The 20,941-nt window shown below is 41.5% G+C and overlaps 1 protein-coding gene and 1 non-coding gene across 3 annotated transcripts in view; both read right to left on the bottom strand.

Annotated features, from left to right (window-relative positions):
- CTNND2 (catenin delta 2) overlaps positions 1–20,941 on the bottom strand; it is a 1,102,711-nt gene that overhangs the window by 843,323 nt on the left and 238,447 nt on the right. The window lies entirely within an intron of this gene.
- On the bottom strand, positions 8,726–8,797 carry TRNAC-GCA. The gene has a single exon. It is a non-coding gene; the product is annotated as a tRNA-Cys (tRNA).

Genomic DNA, 20,941 nt, shown 5'->3' with positions numbered 1-20,941 from the left:
TACAGTTACATTTACTATATTAACAACTTTTATAGGTTGGTAGTTTTCAATTTTATAGGTTGGTAGTTTCACAGAACGATGGAAGATTGGAGGCGAACCCTTAGTAAAGAAACAAAAACTTCATAAAGGCTACAAAGAAAGAAAAGGACATTAGGCTTATTGTAAACATCCAGTTTTGTCTGATTCTTTGCCACACCGTGGACTATGGCCTACCAGGCTCCTCCATCCATGGGATTCTCCAGGCAAGAATACTGGAGTGGGTTGCCCTTTCCTTCTCCAGGGGATCTTCCTGATCCAGGGATCAAACCCAGGTCTTGTGCATTGCAGGCAGATTCTTTACCATCTGAGCCACCAGGGAAGCCCAACAGAGGCGGATTCTTTACCAACTGAGCTATGAGGCAAGGCCCCAAACAATTTAGTATCAGCAATTCCATGAGGTTCACCATAAGCAGATTGTTACCTTTAGACAAAACCCAGATAAATAGCTAATAGGAATATCAACAACATGCTGACTACTAAGACCTTTTTCTTCACTAGACCTGGCGCCACTCTTTCAAATGGAGGGCAGCAGATGAAGTGTATGCGTGAACTTGATAAGCATAAAAACTCAGGGAATCATGAGGACCAAAGTGACCTGTATAACCCATGCTCTGCCAAAACTGGTTGGATTTCTTTAAAATAGAAATTAAAATGACAGCCATCACAATGAACACAAGAACAGGTCACAATCTCATCTTTCATGACTTTCTCATAACAAATTTGAATTTTCTGGTAATTTGAGTGTCAGGTTGTGCTCAACTGTATGTAAACAAACAAATTAGGGTCATATGACCTACTGTGCATGCATGCATGCTCAGTAATGTCTAACTCTTTGCACCCCTTGGACTGCAGCCCACCAGACTCCTCTGTCCATAGGATTTACCAGGCAAGAATAGTGGAGTGGGTTGCCATTTCCTACTCCAGGGGATCTTCCTGACCTAGGAATCAAACCCAGGTCTCCTGTATTAGTAGGTGTATTCTTAACCACTGCAGCGCCTGGGAACCCCTATATGACCCGGTAATTTGTCGCAAGATAGATATTGGGTTTTAAGTGTAAAAATTAAATAAAGCAATTTCTTCTAATCATAGCTTACTTTACCAAATAAAACTATTTTCTCCAACTTAAACTTTTACTTCTTAATAAAGACAATCAAGACAGCCAACTTTGCAGGTAAACACCGGAAGGTTTTTCTAGGTAAAATTACATGGATAAGTAAAACAATAATCATTTTAATGATAATACTAATCCTCTTACTCCTAGTTTCCATTTGGTGAATACTTGCAATTTTATTGCTCTCTGTTCCAAGAAACTCTACAGACATTATCTCATGTGTTTCCTACACACCACACCTACATGGGAGCTATTCTCCCTGGTTTAGAGATGAAGCGATGAAGATCCGAGGGGCTTATCCTTAATCCTCTCATTCTCTAAAAAGAAGTTCTATTAACATTCACATCTATTATATAAACAAGCTTAACAAATTAACAAAAAATCGTGAAGCACTGAACTTTGAAACATACTTCTATAGCACAAAAGATGAAATAATAAACAGACTGTGGATAACTCTGCCAGGCATGATGAAAGAACAGCTAACAGCAGGCCACTGCATTGGCTATAATCAGCAGCAGTCCATCTTCATATTCAGGGAACTTACTTTTCCAGTCAGAGTTAGGGAAGCAACCTTTTGGAGGGTGAGCTGTTAGTGGATGGGGATGGAGGGGAAGGATTGTTACTAAATTGCATAATAATTTAGTGATAATTCTATTGTTGTTCAATCACTAAGTCATATCTGACTCTTCACAACTCCATGGACTACAGCACACCAGCCTCCCTTGTCCTTCCCGTTCTCCTGGAGTTTGCTCAAATTCGTGTCCATTGTGTAAGTGATGCTATCTAACCATCTCATCCTCTGCCGCCCCCTTTTGTATTACTAGTGAATAAACTACATTTATTGTTTATTTTTTGCCATACTCAAAGGGCTTTCCCGGGAGCATTTGTGATTTCCTGACAAGCATTCACAGAGCCAGTATCTCTGGCTCCTCCTCATGAAACAAGTCCTGCCGATGAATGTGCAAGGGTGATACATCCCTAAATGTTAGCACATTAAAAAAAAAACTCATAGTTTTTTTTTAATTGACAAAATTCTCATTTAAAAATCGCACAACATGGTTTCTTAGTGGAATTCATATATATATATATATATATATATATATAATATTTAATATTATATAACCCTGGAATAGGATATGGCAACCCACTCCAGTATTCTTGCTTGGAAAATTCCATGGACAGAGGAACTGGCAGGCTACAGTCCATGGGGTCACAGAGAGTCAGATACAACTTAGGGGCTGAACAACAACAACAGTACACTTTTAATATAGAGGAAAGTAGAAAAGAGTCGACAGGGTAAGAAAACAGAATTTTTCATTACCCATCCTTCCTAGAAATGTGTCTCCCAAGACTCTTTTTCACATGCTCTCCATATCTACTTTCACTACAATTCAGGCCATTTTGCCTTAAAAGTCTTTTGAATTCACCCTCCCTCTCCCATTTCCCCTGGCATTCACCTGGTTAAGCTCTTTGTCAATTTTTTTTTTTTTTTTTTTTTGCCTGGACTACTCTGATAACCTCCTAACTGGCTTCCCAAACACAACACTGATTTCTTTCAATTTATTCATCCTTTAGCTGGAGTGATCTTCCTGAACCCAAGTGTGATCACATCACCCCCTGCTTCGCATCCTTCCATAGCTGTCGTGTATAAAAAATGAACTGCATCACAAAGCCAACAGAGGGCCTTTGTCATGGCCTCCTGCCAGCCTCACCGCCTCAATTTCTGACACTCTCCACCTACAGTCATCACACCCCCATCACCAGAAACGATTCCCAGTGCCCCCAAAACATGATATTCTGTTTCCTCTATAGATTTAAGGATAAAGAATCAGCATGTAGACTCCAGCAGCATCTACTGAGATTCAAAATCTGCTTGGACCACTTGTTACCAGAGGCCTGAGGAAGTGGCTATATGCTCTTGAAGCTGCAGTTTCTGCTGTAATGCTGCTGCTACTGCTGGTAAGTCACTTCAGTCGTGTCCGACTCTGTGCGACCCCATGGACTGCAGCCCACCAGACTCCTCCGTTCATGGGATTTTCCAAGCAAAAGTACTGGAGTGGGGTGCCATCTGCTGTAATAGGGAGGAGCTAATTGGACCTCACAGAGCTTATTTGTAAGGATCAAATGAGATAATGCATGGAAAGTTTCCATACAGTGCTTGGCTCATGCACTGGTAATCCTTACAGGGCCCTATTCTGAGAGCTCAAAATTCATTACACTTAACAGAACAGGCAGGGGAAACCCCAGCCCAGATAGAACACGTATTCCAGTGCGTGCATGCATGCTGAGTTACTCCAGTCATGTCTGACTCTTTGAGACCCCATGGACTGTAGCCCGCCAGGCTCCTCTGTCCATGGGATTCTCCAGGCAAGAATACTGGAGTAGGTTGCCATTTCCTCTCTTAGGGATCTTCCTGACTTAGGGATTGAACCCACATCTCCTATGTCTCCTGCATCGCAGGCAGTTTCTTTACCCACTGAGCCATCAGGGAAGCCCCATTACAGTGGAGAGAGACAGTTTTTAAAATTAATGAATATTTTATACAGTATACTTGAGGTTACAAATTCCTACAAAGGACACCAGAGCAGGGTTAGCAGAAGTGTCCTTTTAAGTAGGGAAGGCAGGGAAGACCTTATTGGTTAAACAGCATTTAATCCAAAATGTGAGGGAGGCAAGGAAATGAGCCCTGTGGACCTCTGGGAAGAAGATTCAGGCAAAGAAAAGAGCCGGGAAAATCCCTGTGGTGGGAATGGGCCTGGAGAGCTTGTGGCTGGCAAGGGGACCCTTGAGGCTGAAGCCAGGCATGCCTGGTTGACAGAAAGAATAGACTCAGAAAAGTCATGGTGAAGCAGATTGTGCTGTGGTCTGGGGCCCTGTTAAGGAAGTTAGTTTTACTCGATTCACCTTTGTGGGAAATTTTACCCAGTCTTCCAAGCTGGGTCAGAAGCTGTCTGTCCCTACTCCCATAAAGCACCCAGTACCTTCACCATGGCATTTATTACAGCAGCCCTCCCAACCCTCCAACTTAGCCAGGCTCTGCCATTCATCACAGTGTCCCCAGCCATCTTCTGGGGGCACATCAGGAATGGTTCAATAAGAAACAAAGGAAATGATGGTGAAGGAACCAACGAAAAATAAGCAATGCACGTTCAGAAAACCAACAAAAAGTGTCCATGCCACGGTGAGTTGAGTATACAATTTAAGATTCTGAAAAGTGATAGAAAATAAACATATATCGCCCACAAACATCATGTTCAAATTTTCAGAAATTTCAGCAACGAGGTTCAGAGACACTAGATGACTTTGCTAAAATTATTCTGTTTTATAATTTTCCAGATTCTTGCATGTGTTTCTCAAAAATAACCCTGTGCTTTTTAGACTGAAGTATGTCCGTTCTCAACTGAGGCCTGAAATAACAGGTGACCGGAGGGCACAGCAACCCACTCCAGTATTCTTGCCTGGAGAATCCCATGGGCAGAAGAACCTGGTGGGCTACAGTCCATAGCGTTACACAGAGTCGGACACGACTGAAGCGACTTAGAAGCAGCAGCAGCAGAGGCAGACTCAGGCCTAGGACTCAGGAACCCATGCGCCCTGAGAAGGACTTGGTTGTGTGCACTGAATAGCATTGCTTCTTACAGCATAAATGAACCCAGGAGATTATCCATATCAGAACAGAACAGCTGCAGCAGAGAGCTAGGAGGAGGCAGGAAAACTGTCACAACCATCTGAGACAATGGAACAAATCTTGAGAGTGAGGGAGTAGAAGATAAACAGGAAATCATTTCATTCTGCACCCACTAATCACAAATGGAGTCAGCCTTCTGATGAATGACACAGGGGGGACCACAAAGCTAGGGGCACTGACAATAGCTCCAACGTGACTTGATTCAACAGTATTGACACCAAAACCACTACTCCCCATAGTGTCCATTCTCTATAGTGCTGTTTTACCACACTGTACTTTTATCAATTCTAATGCTGGCGTAACAGTATGATCTGCAATGCATTCATACAGTGTAGAGCAGCTACGTATGCATGCTCAGTCGATCAGTCATGTCTGACTTTTTGGGACCCGCCAGGCTCCTCTGTCCATGGACTTTTCAGGCAAGAATAGTGGAGCAAGCAGGTTGCCCTTTTCTCCTCAAGGGGATCTTCCCAACCCAGGGAATGAAGTCCTGTCTCCTGTGCCTCCTGCACTGGCAGGCAGATTTTTTACCATTGTAAAAATTGTTTACCTGGGAAGCCCAGGAGCAGCTATAATAAAGACAAATGAACACTGTATGTGGACTCAGAAGAGACTCTTCATTTACTACCCATGAGAGCTTTGACAGGCTCATTTATTTTAATTCCAGACTCAGTTTTCCAATCTGTAAAATGAGCATGACAATATCCATTTTAAAGGCTTAGTTATAGGACAAATAATATGGTAGGGTATTAAAAATGATGATGTGTCCTATGAAGGAAAGAGATGATGTAGATCTCCCCCTCCATATATATTTGTGGATTAACTGTGCTGCCTTAAAATTACATGAAGTTTTACTAAGATTTTACTTTATCATAATTATAAAATATATATGAAAGAATTTTCCTACTATCTAGATAACTAGGAGAACCTAAAACCAGCATCATACTCCACTCTCATTCCTAAATTTTGAGTAAAAAAATCAGTTTGTAAATGTCAACTGTAGAAAGTGTTGAGACATACTAATCTTTTTCTCATATAATGTGCTACATTTTCAGACAGATAATAATCATGGAATTGCAGAAATTGTCTAATAGATCTGTAATTCAGCAATACCACTTCTAAAATGTATCATGTGACATTTGACAAGGAGTAGTTATTGCAGCTTGTGATCATTAAAAATAAGGAATGAGTTATATCGAAGTACCTGGAAAGTTAAAAATAAGGCAATGTATTTCCTTCAACATGATAGGATCCTATCAACTCTTTTCAATGAAATATATTGTCATATAACAGAAGTTACTTTGTCAAAGCATTATTACAATTCCTGGCCTCCAAGTAGGACAGCAAATGCACAATATGAGTGAATTCCCATTCTTCCCTCCTACACAAAGTTGTGAAGAATATTTAGCACCAGTCAAACATCAGACAGAAATATATCTTGCTCTTTGAAAAACAATACCCTGAGTATAAGTCTTAAAACATAATCATTTCAAGTTTGGCAATTTTCAAATTGCTGCAATTGTAAAATGACTTAAAAGTGACAAGTCAAAGCAAATTACACTTTGGCAGGGAAATAAAAGCAGCACCAGAAGTGGGCTGGAAGAGCATAGAATCCAAAGTATCAGCTCACTGGCATGTCACAAAATCATGTAACTGTTGACCAATACTACTTAGCCATGCAGCAGCTTAAATGTACAACTGAACATAAAAAAAAAGAAAAAAATCTGTCAAACAAAGTTACAGATGAATAAGAAAGCATATTTATTCAAGACCACATGGTCCTCAAATGCTGCTTCATTTTTACAAAAATACCAAGAAGTGAAACAAAGGGGAAAAGCACAAAGGATTCCACAGCCCTCTTTATTCACTTAAGGTTGTGGGGGCTCTGATTTAAGAATGGGTGCTCTCAACAAAATACTCTCTTTTCAAAGTAATAATTTTGATTGTTTATAATTATGCTACAAAACATTGCTGTATGCACTATGGGTTAATATGAAATTAGTAACTCCACATAGAAGAATCATAGCATACTAAGCTGAAAATACATGGAGAAGAAAATGTAAACCTTTAGTTTAAGAATGTATAAGCTGTGGTGCATACACACAATGGAGTATTACTCAACCATTAAAAAGAATACCTTTGAATCATTTCCAATGAGGTGGATGAAACTGAAGCCTACTATACAGAGTGAAGTAAGCCAGAAAGAAAAACACCAATACAGTATATTAACACATATATATGGAATTTAGAAAGATGGTAATGATAACCCTGTATAAGTTCAGTTCAGTCGCTCAGTCATGTCCAACTCTTTGTGACCCCATGAATCACGGCACGCCAGGCCTCCCTGTCCATCACCAACTCCCAGAGTTCACTCAAACTCACGTCCATCGAGTCGGTGATGCCATCCAGCCATCTCATCCTCTGTTGTCCCCTTCTCCTCCTGCCCCTAATCCCTCCCAGCATCAGAGTCTTTTCCAATGAGTCAGCAAAAGAGACACAGATGTATAGAACAGTCTTTTGGACTCTGTGGGAGAGGGCGAGGGTGGGGTGATTTGGGAGAATGGCATTGAAACATGTAGATTATCATATGTGAAACAGATCGCCAGTCCAGGTTCAATGCATGATACAGGATGCTCGGGGCTGGTGCACTGGGAGGGAGGGACCTCTGGGAGGGACCCAGAGGGAGGGTATGGGGAGGGAGGTGGGAGGGGGGTTCAGGATGGGGAACATGAGTACACCCGTGGCAGATTCATGTCTATGTATGGCAAAACCAATACAATATTGTAATTAGCCTCCAATTAAAATTAATAAATTTATATTAAAAAAAAGAAAAAGGAATAGTTAGAACTGAAACTAAAAGATGGGAAACATCAAGTAAAGTTGGGGATTTGTCCTTCCCTCATTAATGGTAAAACCTATATATATATGTCAACTGAGGTCTCACTTTAAGTTAATCAAGATACATGAAGAAGTTTCAAGAAAAGAGATAAAGATCACTAAGAAAAGCAAGAGCAAAAAAAAAAAAAGTAATGATTCTGACAATGTCAACAGCCTCATTGTTTCATTTTTTTTTTTAATCCATCAGACAGGATGTCTCCACAAGATAAAGACAAAAGAATGTGAATCAAGTAAATATCTTGACAGAAATGATATGTTTGGTTAATAGATCACAGAATGTAGTATTTAGGGTGAGTTTCGAAAATTATAGTTTCCCCAAACACACAAGTACTCAACAGAAGCAATGCTTTGAAAAGTGACTTTCATCTTAAAGATACAAAGTTCAGATACATTTTTTTTTTTTTACTGTTTTTGAAGGAAATTTAAATACAAAGAAAATAAAGAAATATTCTGGTGGTCAATTATACAATTTATTGTTAAAATGTGCTCAGTACCTTTTTCCACACAAAACATTAATCTTTTCTTTGAAGTGGCTCTCTATAACCTAAAGGTTCTATAGCTAATAATTCAAAAAATACAGTTGAAACTTTAGTTTAAAAAGTTTACTTAATATCTCAAAAGCATCATAAATATATTTTTGAATAATGATTCTATCATTAAAACCTTGAATTTTAGCAGGTTATTATTTAATCATTTGGATATATGGCTGAAATATACTTTTTAATTTCAATCTTGGATAACATTGAGTGTGTAATTGCTAGATATTTTAATTTTCTCCCTTGTATTCTTTTTTTCTAAACTCTTCTGCAAAAATTAAAAAAAAAAAAAGGTATTTTTAAACTAAGGGACATGATTCCTAAGTGAAAGTGAAAGTGAAGTCGCTCAGTTGTGTCCAACTCTTTGTGATACCATGGACCAGGCTCCTCTGTCCATGGGATTTTCCAGGCAAGAGTGCTGGAGTGGATTGCCATTTCCTTCACCAGGGGATCTTCCCAACCCAGGAATCGAACCTGGGTCTCCCGCATTGCAGGCAGACGCTTTACCATCTGAGCCACCAGGGAAGCATAATTTCTAAGCCATCTTAAGCCATCTTAAAAAACATAAAACTTGACCTGAAAAAATATTGGAAAAATGATAAGGTATTAAAATGAAACAAGCCAGAAGCACATGAGACTGCCTCCACAGACACAGCTTTGCTGAAAACTCATCGTCTAGACTTTGTTTTATTGGGTAGCATGCAAATATTGGAAGGAGGACATAAAGACTGAGAAGGGACCCGAGGATGCAGAATGGCTCAAGAGCAGTCTGGAGGCATAAGACAGAGAAAAGATGATGCTGCTGCGATGGTAAATGCCACTGTGAAGTTTAGGAAAAGGATGCAGACATTGATAAAAGGTTTTTAGAGGTTTAACTGTGAGATGCTTGATAAAATCTCTCCTTCCTATGGCTCTAAAACTTTAGAAAAAATCTCCAACCCTCTTCAAAGTTTAATCCTAAAAATGTATGGGTCATTCATCTTTATATATTGCCACCCTTAAACTCATAGTCCAGAAACCAAGAACATTTTAAAAAGGTAACTCCAATTTTCACAGAAGAACAAGATGAAAAGGATCTACCAAAACAAAATTAGTACATGATGAAATAGTCACCTAAATTACTAAAGCTGAAAGAACGCTATTCTGTAGCATTTATTAATGACATGAAATAAATTTTCAGTAGTCATGTGGATTTTGTATGACTATATTCTCAGCATGTTATTTCCACTAATTTAAAAATAACTGGGGACATAATAGCAAAGAATTAAGAACATGGATTTTAGATTAAGTCAACTTGCATTTGAAACTCAGTTTTGGAAGGTAGTTTTATTTATTTGAATTATAGCTTCCTTTTTTTCAGATGGGGTTAAAATACCTGCTTCACAGTACTGTTGAAGGGATTATATGATACACATGAAGTGCTTGACACAGTATATTATAAAGCATTATAAAGCAAATCTTTTAATATCAACCAAATATTTCTTAAATCAAGAAGTCCATTGAGGACAGGAACTTGTCTTGTGATCGCTATAGTTAGTCTAACACATACAAATGCTCAATAAATATTTGTTGAATGAATAGCTATTGTTACTATCAATAATTATTCTAAGAATTTTCCCTAAATGTAGGTACTAATCTAAAAATATTAATAATACAGTAAATTCTTTTATGTTCTATAAAATCAATGAGAACACTTAATTAGTGACAATTGGACCACCGTTCCTAGAGGAGATAAAGCGTTAGATTCCTGCAAGGCTCTGGGACATAATGTTTTACAACAAACTATATATCACCTTGAGCTTTCCTGGTGGCTCAGTTGGTTAAGAATCCACCTGCAATGCAGGAGACCTGGGTTCAATACCTGGGTTGGGAAGATCCCCTGGAGAAGGGAATGGCAACCCACGCCAGTATTCTTGCCTGGGAAATCCCATGGACAGAGATGCCTGGCAGGCTACTGTCCATGGGGTCATAAGAGTTGGACATGACTAAGTGACCAAACAACATTCAATATATATTGTGGATTCATTAACCTTGAACTTATGCCATAATAAACTCAGGCCTGAAGCTTAACTAATACATGTATTTTCTCCATAAGGCATATCACCACTTTCTTGAACTTAGGAATAGTAGAGAGCACTTAAGCACTATGCCTGGGAGCTATCTGAAACAGCAAAATAAAAACAAAAAAAGCACAACAGTTGAAAAAAGGGCACTAATTAGACTGCAAAGAAGACACTCTTTTATAGTATAAGTGCTGGGGGGGACAAAAAAAGTAGTGTGTCACCTTGTTTGACCTCAGCTCAGAAATTGCATGTCAGGTGACTAAAAGTTTTCATACCACAAGATGCAAGTTTTGTGGTTGATCATAAAAGAAATACTGATCGTGATTTGCAAGTTACAGATGACTGTTATCAAGTAGGCAAATTTCACAAATATAAAGTTTCCCCAAAATGAGGATTGAGTATATATCTAAAAGGGAAGATGAGACTTAACTAGGATTCAGTTCAGCTAAGTTTAGTTCAGTTGCTCAATCATGTCCGACTCTTTGCAACCCCATGGACTGCAGCATGCCAGGCCTCCATGTCCATCACCAACTCCCGGAGCTCACTCAAACTCATGTCCATTGAGTCCGTGATGCCATCCAACCATCTCATCCTCTGTCGTCCCCTTTTCCTCCCACCTTCAATCTTTCCCAGCATCAGGGTTTTTTCAAATGAGTCAGTTCTTCGCATCAGGTGGCCAAAGTATTGGAGTTTCAGCTTCAACATCAGTCCTTCCAATGAACACTCAGGACTGATCTCCTTTAGGATGGACTGGTTGGATCTCCTTGCAGTCCAAGGGACTCTCAAGAGTCTTCCCCAACACCACGCTTCAAAAGCATCAATTCTTCAGTGCTCAGCTTTCTTTATAGTCCAACTCTCACATCCATACATTACTACTAGAAAACCATGGCCTTGACTAGACGGACCTTTATTGGCAAAGTAATGCCTCTACTTTTTAATATGCTGTCTAGGTTGGTCATAACTTTCCTTCCAAGGAGTAATCATCTTTTAATTTCATGGCTGCAATCACCATCTGCAGTGATTTTGGAGACCAAAAAAATAAAAGTGTGCCACTGTTTTCACTGTTTCCCCATCTATTTCCCATGAAGTGATGGAACCAGATGCTGTGATCTTAGTTTTCTGAATGTTGAGCTTTAAGCCAACTTTTTCACTCTCCTCTTGCACTTTCATCAAGAGGCTCTTTAGGTCTTCACTTTCTGCCACAAGGGTGGTATCATCTGCATATCTGAGGTTATTGAGATTTTTCCCAGCAATCTTGATTACAGCTTGTGCTTCATCCAGTCCAGCATTTCTCATGATGTACTCTGCATATAAGTTAAATAAGCAGGGTGACAATATACAGCCTTGATGTACTCCCTTTCCTATTTGGAACCTGTCAGTTGTTCCACTGTTCTAACTGTTGCTTCCTGACCTGCAGATTTCTCAAGAGGCCGGTCAGGTGGTCTGGTATTCCCATCTCTTTCAGAATTTTCCACAGTTTATTGTGATCCACACAGTCAAAGGCTTTGGCATAGTCAATAACACAGAAATAGATGTTTTTTTTTATGGAACTCTCTTGCCTTTTCAGTGATCCAGTGGATGTTGGCAATTTGATCTCTGCTTCCGCTGCCTTTTGTAAAACCAGCTTGAACATCTGAAAGTTCACGGTTCACATACTGCTGAAGCCTGGCTTGGAGAATTTTGAGCATTACTTTACTAGCGTGTGAGATAAGTGCAATTGTGCAGGAGTTTGAGCATTCTTTGGCATGCCTTTCTTAGGGATTGGAATGAAAACTGACCTTTTCCAGTCCTGTGGCCACTGCTGAGTTTTCCAAATTTGCTGGCATACTGAATACAGCACATTCACAGCATCATCTTTTATGATTTGAAATAGTTCAACTGGAATTCCACGGCCTCCATTAGAATTGTTCGTAGTGATGCTTCCTAAGGCCCACTTGAGTTCACATTCCAGGATGTCTGGCTCTAGGTGAGTGATTACACCATCGTGATTATCTGAGTCATGAAGATCTTTTTTGTACAGTTCTTCTTTGTATTTCCACCTCTTCTTACTAGGATTACACTTTTGCAAATCTTACTAGAATTACACTTACTAATTTTATATTATTTCCCCCTTCCCTCTTCTCTGTTCAGTAATATCTTGAACACTGCTTTTTTAAGCAGTAAACTCTCAATCAGTGCTTGCTAAATAGGAAAATTAGCCCACGTTTGGGAAATTTTAAGTCCAGTGGAAACTAAATACACAACAGGACTAAAAATCTCACTACTTTGCTTGGCATCTTAAATATTTACCATAGAGTTTTCATCAAAAATATTATATTCAGCAGGTCATTTTGAAAAATGTTACCAACAGAGGTATGGCCTTAAACAAAGACTACCGGGGTTGTGGAACAGTTAGAAGAAACTGACAAGTGTTAGATGAGGCTGAGTAAAGAGGAAGTTGCCAGAGAAAATCACTAGCTTCAATCAGAGACTATAGAAAGTTACAATCATAAAAGGTCAGATGTGGAAGAGGCAGCCCGGAAGAAGAGATCACACAGAAGAGGAAGTGGGTCTAAATGCCATGTTATTAAAAATGTTGATTCTGTCACATCTTGTCATATCCCTTATTGTTCAGGACAAAGTCTAGTGGCTGGCTTTAGAGGAAATTAATACCCTATCATAATCTATTCAAGCTATTGTTCCTGACAAGCAATGAGGGGAAAAGATGTTTTGTCTTGACAGCTCTGTGACTTATGTGTGTGTTGGTTTAGGACTTCTGACTCCACTGAAGCTCCAGAGTCAAATTATTCTCTAGAGAATCATTAAGAATTACAGAAAGCATCCGCCATCTCTCCTTCCTCTTTTATAACGGGATGGACAAATAACAAGCAATTCAGAGATGTTTCCTGTTTATAACAATGCTTTCCTATATCTTGAGAACACATGAAATATTTTAATTTTGCTACATTCACATTTACTTCATTCATAAAAAAGACAATACAAAGTTCCATTTTCTTTACTTGGCATGAGTTTGATGTTTTATATTATTATGCAGGCATTATTTTAAAGCTGATGCAGGCTTATTTACAATAAATATGGGTTTATTTAGGCAATAAATACAGAAGAGTAAAATCCACATTCCTTTAATCTGTTCCCATTCTTTTTCATTAAGTAAGTAACATTACATATTTAATACATGTTATTATTAACATTATGATAAAAAATATATATGTAGTTTTGCATTTTAAACTCTTTTGTGATGCCATGAACTGTAGCCTGCCAGGCTCATCTGTCCATTGATTTTTCTCAGGCAAGAATCCTGGAGTGGGGTTGCTGAACTTTCCTCCAAGGAATTTTCTGGATCCAGGGAATCTTATGGACTCAGGTATCAAACCCACATATCCTGCATTGGCAGGCAGATTCTTTACTACTGTGCCACCTGAGAAGCCCCAAGGATATATGGGAGTTTTTGCAACAAAGACCAGGCGATCAGACTGTCAGGACCAGGTAGTTGGAACATCAAAAGATTACTGTTAATTAAAGAAAACCAGATATCTTAAGTTAAGGTAGTTAGCACTTCTCTGTATTCATTCCTTTTGACAGGCACCTCAGCTACCCGGGCCCAGCAGCCTGTGTTTTCTCATCCTGAGTTTCCTCAGGGTGTACTGGGGAGGCTCCAGTGGCTGGTATCTGCAACATCCTTTGTTTCCTGATATGGCAGGCAACATTCTTAGGTCACACCTGTATTGCCTGAGATATTTAAACACAGGCCACATTTATCATAAGCTGTAAAGGGCTTCCCTGGTGGCTCAGTGGTAGAGTCCACCTGGCAATGCAGGAGAGGCAAGTTCAGTCCTTTGGTCGGGAAGATCCCCTGGAGAAGGAAATGGCTAGCCACTCCAGTATTCTTGCCTGGAGAATCCCATGGACAGAGGAGCCTGGAGTGTTACAGTTGGCCCATGGGATCACAAGAGTCAGACCCAACTTAGAGACTAAACAACCACAACATAAATCTTGGTATGCTTTTTATGGATATCTATAATTTGCTTTAAAACATTGAGAATGGATACCTGTGTTAGTTTAAGCCATAGTCAACAAGCTTTTTCTGTAAAGGTGAACCAAGTAGGACCCTATGGGCCCTTCCCTGGCCAGATCCCTGCCCCCATACCCTCTGCCTGCCTCTTGTTTATGGAAAGTTATGTTCTTCCAGCCCCTCCCCAACAAGTCACAAAAGCATAGCTCAAGAATTCATGATGGAAAGTATGTGAACATGGAGTGACAAGAAACAGCAGTTGGACCAGGAAAACTGATAAGAACTTAAACAGTAAGTCAGCTGTATGGTGGTCACACAAATGTTAGCTCCTTTCTGAAGGACCAAGATATGAGTATCTGACACACCTTTTCCTGAGTCATTTTACAGATGCTAAAATCCCTACCATCAAATAGTTAACCATGGAAAAAGTTAACTACTTGATGACTGTGAACACACAGCTCCCAGACCTTCTGGAGCCTGATGACTTTTAATGTTAACACCTGTGGACATGGCTCTGTTAGCTCATCATCAACCAACCAGAGAATTGTGCATGAGTTGATCACACACCCCGCAACCCCCTCCCTCCTGCCTGCCTGCTTAGGTGCTGAGTCGCTCACTCATGGCTGACTCTATGTGATCCCATGGACTATATAACCCACCAGGTTCTTCTGTCCACAGAATTCATCAAGCAAGAATACTGGAGTGGCTTGCCATTTCCTCCTCTAGGGATCTTCCTGACCCAGGGATCGAACCTGTTTCTCGTGTCTCTTGCATAGGCAGGCAGACTCTTAACCACTGAGCAACCAGGGGACCCTCTCCACCCACCCCCAACCTCCTTACCTAGCCTTTAAAAATACTTTCCTGAAACATATTGAGAGTTGGGGTAATTTGAGCATTAGCTGTCCCAGACTCCTTATCTGGCACCTTACAATAAACACTTAACTTCCCTTTACCACAACAGTATTGGTGAGTGTAGACTGTGTTAGTAGACTGGCTTTACTATGAGTGGTGTGGTTATGGGTGAGAGGACTGAAGTTTGGTTTGGCAATATAGGTATGTGCTGTGCTTAGTCACTAAGTCACGTTCGATTCTTTGTGACCCCATCGATTGTAGTCTGCCAGGTTCCTCTGTCCATGGGGATTCTCTAGACAACAATACTGGAGTGGTTTGCCATGCCCTCCTCCAGGGGATCTTCCTGACTCAGGGGTCAAACCCAGATCTCCTGATTGCAGGCAGATTCTTTACCATCTGAGTCACCAGGGAAGCCCAATATAGGTATAAACAGTAAATACTTTTGGATTTCTGGGTCACAAGGTCTCTGTCCCAATTACTCATCTCAGTTGCAGTAATGCCAAATTGTGATACATGGTTCATAAACAAATGTGTCCCAATAAAACCTTATTTACAGATGCTGAGAGACTTCCCAGGTGGCACTGGTGGTAAAGAATCCATCTGCAATGTAGGAGACACAGAGACCTGGGTTGGGAAGATCCCCTGGAGGAGGGCACTGCAACCCACTCCCGTATTCTTGCCTGGAGAAGCCCATGGACAGAAGGGCCTAGTGGGCTATGGTCCATAGGGTGGCAAAGAGTTGGACAAGAGTGAAGCAACCTAGCATGCACACACATGTAAGAGCTGAAATTGGAATTTTACATAATTTCACATCATAGAATATATTCTTCTGATTTTTTCCAAACTAATAAAAAAACAACTGATTCTTAGCTAATAGGCCATAGAAAAATCACCAAGCAGGCTGGATCTGGCCCTCAGGCTGCAGTTTGCAGATCCCTCGTTTAAGCCACACCACACATTTAGTCAGTTGCCCTGTGGAGAATTTCATGTTCCCAGGACTGGTCAACTCTCTTTCCAATGAGAAGTCCCTGCCCTCAAAAGGAGGCTACTGCAAGGGTTCCACAGATCTTTATATGCAATAGGCACCAGACATTTTAAATAGTTTGCATCAGAATGAGTTGTCATGGGTGAATTGGGTGATCAGCTAGCATAACAGATGTTAGAAATGAGCTCTCACTCTTGAAACTAGAGGTCTTCAGTGCCAGCTTTTAACCCTTTCTTTGGCATTCAGGTTCAGCTTCTATAGATTTCAAGAGAGGTTAGAGGAACTCTGGGAACCAGACAGGAATTATATATTATCTACCCATCAGGAACAGTGGCTCTAGTGGTAAAGAACCCCCTTGCCAATGTAGGAGACATAACACACATGGGTTTGATCCCTGGGTCAGGAAGATCCCCTGGAGAAGGAAATGGCAACCCACTCCAGAATTCTTGCCTGGAGAATCCCCATGGACAGAGGAGCCTGGTGGGCTATAGTCTATGGACTCACAAAGAGGCAGCCATGACTAAAGTTGGGAATGTTAGGTAGTTAGAATAGGAAAAAGGAGTCCAAAATGGCAGTGGCTAGAAGGCAAAGGAAAAAGCCCACGAAAACAGAACAAAAGAAAATCCGAGGACCAGAGTGAGAACTTCAGGTAAAACAAACATGCCCTCTTCTTGGCTAGCCCAATTTGCATAGGGCAGGCTCAGGGAGGAGGAGACAAAACATATAGGAAGAGGAAGCCAAGACAGATTGGGGTCTCTCCTTTGGGGTCTGCCTGCCCTCACGCCTCAAGGGTGCACTTTACTTTGCTTGTGGAATAAAACTCTGAGCTGTAGCCGAGTTGTAATACTAGTCTGCTGTTTCAAATCTTTGCAGCGGTGAGACAGAACCAAGGAAATTACACACTCCTGGTGTAATTGACATATATGGTGCCATGACTCAGATGTAACTCGGCTAAAACAACCTCGGCTCGGCCCCGTGAGGCAGAGGCCAAGCACAGCAGAAGCTGAAACTGGCAAAAGCTCCCACGGTGGAAGCTGAATGCAAAGAAAACCCAACACAGTTGAAGTGGCAAGAAGCCCAGCATGCTGGAAACTGGGACAGCGATAAACTCTACAGAAAGCTCACGCAGCTCAGTCTCAGATTCCAGAAGACCTCTGGTTAAGGTAGGAGGTTCTTGCTCCTATGGCTGAAAGGACATATTGCTAACAGAATCTTAATTCGTTTACAATCTGTCGTTTCTTGCTTCCTCGAACCCCCTGTGAACAGGCAGGCAGCAGTGCGTAGAACTGCGGGACCCTGGCAGGGGCTACTCCCCAGTGTGTCCATAACACTCCTCTATCTGCTGTGCCCTAGTAGCTCTTGACCAAGTGGGTGAGGGTTCTGCCCTTAATCTCCTTTGTGTCAAGGATCAGGCCAATGAACATTGTGGACAGAGGTCAGGTATTTAGTAGATTTTCCAGCAGGTTATGAAGGGGATTCCTCAGCACATTTTTCCCACTGCTTTTTCCTCCCATCCTTCAGCTCCTCTCTCCATCTATGCCACTGCTTACAAAGTTTTGGGCAGGTCATCATCTTTCCTAAAGGGAAAAGTATGAAACTGTTTACCTAAGATTGGAACTCAAACCCACGTGACAGGGACTCTGTGCTATGCTTAGTCACTCAGTCATATCTGACTGGGACTTGAGCCCAGCCAGAACCTATGGTGCCTGGTTTCAGGACCTAATGAAGCTCAGGTCCTTGATGTCTCATTGCAAGATAATTCAGTGAGAGACACAGTGATAGGTAAGAGGTAGGTTTGTTCAGATTCAAAGAGATGCACACTCCACAGGGTGTGGGCCATCTCAGAGGGCGAGTGTAGCCCTGAAATGTGGTGTGGTTAGTTTTTTATGGGCTGGGTAATTTCATATGCTAATGGGTGGCAGGATCATTCTAACAACTGGGGGACCACCCACTCTTTGGTCTTTTGATAGTGCCTTGGAACTGTCATGGTGCCTCTGGGTGTGTCATTTAGCTTGCAGATTAAGGATCAAGATTTAGTTGAATTTGACTTGTCTGCCAATTTGGACCCATTTGATTTTAATCAGCTTATATTATGCCCTTGGCTATGTCATTCTTTCAACAGTTGTGCCCTGCCCCCTTCCATCCTGCCACCCTGTTTCATGCTCTTTTCCTGAGCCCAGTCCAGGCCCGCAATGTTGCCTCTAAAATCTTCTGGAGGGACAACCAGAAAATAGCTGGCCCTTGTGAGGGAAATATTGACTAATACCCAATCCCTCTAGATATTCAGGCCTTCATCTTCCATGCATTCTTTTGCATACCAATGGGTAAAGAATCCCAATATCTTTTTGCCTTCGAATGGAAGGCTCCAGGAGAAAAACACCAACAGATGACTTGGATGGTATTACCTCAAGGGTTCAGAGATAGCCCCTACCTATTTGGGCAGGTTCTTAGCTGAGATTTCCTAGATCTGGACCTGAGACCTAATGAGAAAATATAATATGTAGATGACCTACTAATCTGTTCTCCAGATGAGAAAAGTGCCTAACAACATGCAATTCAGGTTCTAAACTTTTTGACAGAGAGGGGATAAAAAGTCTCCTGTTCTAAGGCACAGATGGTCAAGATAAAGGTCACTTACCTGGGAATTCAGATTACACTTGGGTCCAGGAGGCTGGTCTCGGTTCAAGTACAAGGAATCCTCCAGTTGCGCTCTCCCACAACTCAAAATCAATTGTGAGCTCTCCTGGGGCCAACTGGATATTGCAGAATCTGGGTACCCAACTACAGTCTAATTGCCCAGCCCTTATATGAAAGCTTAAAGGGACAGGATGATTCAGTCCCATTGATGTGGGGAATACCTCAAAAGAAGGCAGAGGCTACACTAAAACAGGCCTTAACTCAAGCATCTGCCTTGAGGTTGCCAGGCCCAGAAAATCATTCCAACTTTATGTCCACGAAAAGGAAGGAATAACCTTGGGAGTATTAACTCAAACGTTGGGACCTGAGCCCCAGCCTGTAGCTTACTTCTCCAAGAGGCTCGATCCAACTGCCTGAGGCTGGCCTCCCTGCCTTCAAAATCTTGCAGCTATTGCAGTCCTGATAGAAGGTGTTTTAAAACTCTTGGTGGCAAACTATTTTTACCAGCCACCAAGTGAAACAACTCCTGAATGGCAGAGGCCATTTATGGATGTCTGATCAAAGGATCCTCAGATGTCAAGTAGTGCTGAGGGAAAATCCAGGCCTCACTATATCCCCTTGTGAGGTTCATAATCCAGCCACCCTCCTGCCTGCCCCTGAGGGCTCTCTCCACTTTCACTCTTGCCTAGAAACTTTAGACCATTGGACAAAACCCCGAGAGGGATTGCCAGAAGATCCTCTGACCAATCCTGAGGAAAACTGGTACACTGATGGAAGCAGCTTTGTCTTGGATAGAAAAGAAGAGCCGGATATGCAGTAGTCTCAAATTTCAAGATCATAGAGGCTAAACCTTTGCCACCAGGTACTTCAGCCCAATTAGCTGAGCTCATAGCCCTGACTCGAGCTTTAGAGATGGGAAAAGGAAAAAGAGTGGCCATTTACACTCACTCCATATATGCCTTTCTGGTGCTACATGCACATGCTGCTATTTGGAGAGAAAGAGGCCTTGGACTGCAAGGAGATCCAACCAGTCCATCCTAAAGGAGATCTGTCCTGGGTGTTCATTGGAAGGATTGATGTTGAAGCTGAAACTCCAGTACTTTGGGTACCTCATGCGAAGAGCTGACTCATTTGAAAAGACCCTGATGCTGGGAAAGATTGAGGGCAGGAGGAGAAGGGGACGACAGAGGATGAGATGGTTGAATGGCATCACCGACTCGATGGACATGGGTTTGAGTGAACTCCAGGAGTTGGTGATGGATAGGAGGCCTAGTGTGTTGTGGTTCATGGGGTCGCAAAGAGTCGGACACGACTGAATGACTGAACTGCACTGAGGCCATTTGACCACCCAAGGGTCCCTAATCAAACACGGTGATCAAATCCTTAGACTCTTGGAGGCAGTCCATCTGCCTTCTGAGGTTTCAGAGATGCCACTGAGATGAGACCCAGCCCATCCAATGGCATGGGACCTACCCAGGAGAGGACTGGCAGATGAACTTCACCCAGATGCCACTTTCTCAAGGGTATAAATACTTACTACTCATAATAGATACATTCACAGGATTGATTGCAGGTTTTCCCATCTGCATTGAGAAGGCCAAGGAGGTGGAAAAAAACTTCTCCATGAAATCATTTTGAGATTTGGTCTGCCGAGGTCATTACAAAGTGACAAGGGGACATCATTTATTTCTAAGATCACCCAAGAGGTCTCTAAAGCATTGGGCGTTACTTATTATCTCCATTGTGTCTGGAGGCCTCAGTCTTCAGGAAAAGTAGAAAGAGCCAACCAATTCTTAAAATCAGTGATAAAACGATAACCCAGGAGACCTCCCTCGGATGGAAGGAGGCTTTACCAATAGCTCTCCTCTGCATCCATATTGCCTTTAAGGAACAGGTTGGTCTTAGTCTTATGAGATGCTATATGGGAGACCTTTTGTTTATGTCAATGACCTCTTCCTAGATCCAGAGGCTCAGACCCTCTGGTTTTATACCATGGCCACTGGGCAATTAAAACAGGATATATGCTTGTGGGGTGTCAACCAGGACCCAAAAGATTCTTAAGAGCCACCACTCTATACAGCAAGGACTCAAGTTCCAATTAAAGTCTGGAAAGATGGGTC

This window comes from Bos indicus x Bos taurus, chromosome 20 (genome assembly GCF_003369695.1).
Source record: "Bos indicus x Bos taurus breed Angus x Brahman F1 hybrid chromosome 20, Bos_hybrid_MaternalHap_v2.0, whole genome shotgun sequence".
Lineage (NCBI taxonomy): Eukaryota > Metazoa > Chordata > Mammalia > Artiodactyla > Bovidae > Bos > Bos indicus x Bos taurus.
This window is presented reverse-complemented; position numbering and strand designations above follow the sequence as displayed.